We start from the raw sequence: 2,349 nt of genomic DNA on the forward strand, positions 1-2,349 counted from the left end.
CATGTTCCCTCTCTCCTGGTTCAGTTCATTCATCCCATGGACCAGAAGGCACCTGCACCTGTTTCTGCACCATGTGGTAGAGCCCTGCTACTCAAATAGTTTCTAGACCAGCAGCATCCTTTTCTCCTGGAAGGTTGCTCGGGACACAAGTCACAGGCGCCAACCCAGACCTAACGAATCAGATCCACATTTAATAAAATCTCCAGATAATTCATATGCACACAAATGTTTGAGAGGTGCTGCTCTAGGCTACTTATTTGGTGCCTGCATGCTCTTCCTAATAATAATCCTAATGTTCGTTGGTTTTCTTTAAATGTTGAAACTATGGATAATTCCCTTTTGATTCAAATGATGCCAATAACCAGATGCTTACTTTCTGTTACATCTTAGAGATGCCAATTCGTGTTAAACTAACCCATCTTTTTTTGTGGTGGTTTTCTTGCCCTTACACCATTGGCTGTCTTCAGTGAGCACGTGTGTTCCACCTCACAGATCTCTCACTAAATCTACTGTTAGATTTTATCTCACTGCAAATTAGATCTAATTCTGAAGAGGTAAATTATTTTCTCTATTGAACCTTGTGAAAGGGGAAGCAGGGATATTGGGAATGTGAAGTGACCTCATTTAAACGAGGTTACCAACCAAATGGCAACAATGGATATTCATATAAAATTATTGAAACAATCACTTCTTGGACTTGGCACATATAAATCAACCATTAAAACAACACAAAATAAAAGCATTAGTCATGCTTTGTTTGGGTAAAATATTGAAAATACTTTAAAACAGAAGTATTTGTTCTTGCCAAGTGGTAGGATTTTTGTAATTAATGGCTTCTTCTTATTTTTTTAATAGTCTTTTCATGCTAATGCTTTTTTACTGAAGCATAAGTTCTGAGGCCTTAGTTTTCAAACAGACAATTCCTTTTACATTTTCACTTTGCACTCCTCGCTTTAAGATTACAAAGATATTTATTCTCCTTTCTGATTTTACTGTGGTTATATGGCCAAGAGCACAGACTGTCAGTTTTGGCTTTGCTGACTCATTTTGATTGTAAGATGCTGCTCTTTCCCAAGCCACCTTTCTTCAGTTTCTCTTTCCCTCCTTATCTCTAAGTACTACAGCAACCACCTTATATATAAACAACATTAAATGACAGTTAAAAACTCTTTACAGGTAAATCGAAGTTCTAAAAGGTTTTTTTTGTGGAGCCTTTTTCTATTCCACCTCTCGTAGGTATTTAAAGATGTCTCAGACAGGATTTAAACTGCCTGCATATAATGAGACTGGTTAAGATTTGAGGTAGTTCAAGTATTTCTAGAGTAATCTGGATATTTCAGTGTTTACTTCTGGAAAAAAGGTGATTATATTGAGAAATCATCTCAATTCTCCACTTCCTCTTAATCTCTGCAGTAAGACTTTTCTACCATGACTGCAGTAATCCAGGAGAACTCTTATAGAGGCTGTTAGATTTTATGTGATGGTGGTGTCCTCCTCCATGAATATCTCCCAGCTCAGCAAACTCCTGCTTGTGGCTACATAAGGCTATAATTATTTAACTCCTATTCCTAACTAACCAGTGCTTATCATTTACATAGTGGTTAATCTCTTTAATATGACCAATTCCCTTAAAGGATGAATCATCTAGTGGAAATGGAATTTAATTTAAAGATCACAACAAAAGGCTTCTTCTGGTCCAGAATCTGCTGTTCGCTGACTGATATCCTAGAAGGCACTACTTGAACTCTGTTTTTTTTTTTTTAAATTTATGACAGTGTTAATGCTGACACTAAACTAAGAAGATTATTTTCAAAGGGCATTAAATGCTTTTTAATAAGTTCTTTAGAACCAACGTTTAAAGAAGTCCAGGCCATTAACTGTTCTCTACTGCTTTTACTCAATCGCTGCATTGTTCTCTGTACCTCTTTAATGTGTGACACAAACATGTTTCACTAGTTACCTTGTGTGAGTGATGGAAGACAATTTTCCTGTCTGTTGTGATAAAAGAAAAAGAAAAGGACCTGCTCTTTTACAATTGATCAATATTCCCTTTGTGTTTTCAACAACTTCATTCAGTTATATGCTGTTTTTTTTCCTAAGATAAGTTTCAAGATTTAAAATAAGGCTTAAGAAATGATTTTGCTGTTCAATATTCTACAAAACTTACAACTCTCCATGATGGGGAACGCAGAATATGGTTTTGCTGTATCCTTATTTTGTTAAAATGTGGGCACGTTTGTGCCTTATCTTGTACTGGAAATCTCTGTATTTGGAAGAAGAAAAGCACTGTAACAGTTTCTCCTTTATGGACAAAACTATAACAATGACTTAGAAGCCTTTACTTGCTTT

Source organism: Artibeus jamaicensis, unplaced genomic scaffold (genome assembly GCF_021234435.1).
Source record: "Artibeus jamaicensis isolate MK-2021 breed Jamaican fruit bat unplaced genomic scaffold, CSHL_Jam_final contig_391, whole genome shotgun sequence".
Taxonomy (NCBI): Eukaryota; Metazoa; Chordata; class Mammalia; order Chiroptera; family Phyllostomidae; genus Artibeus; species Artibeus jamaicensis.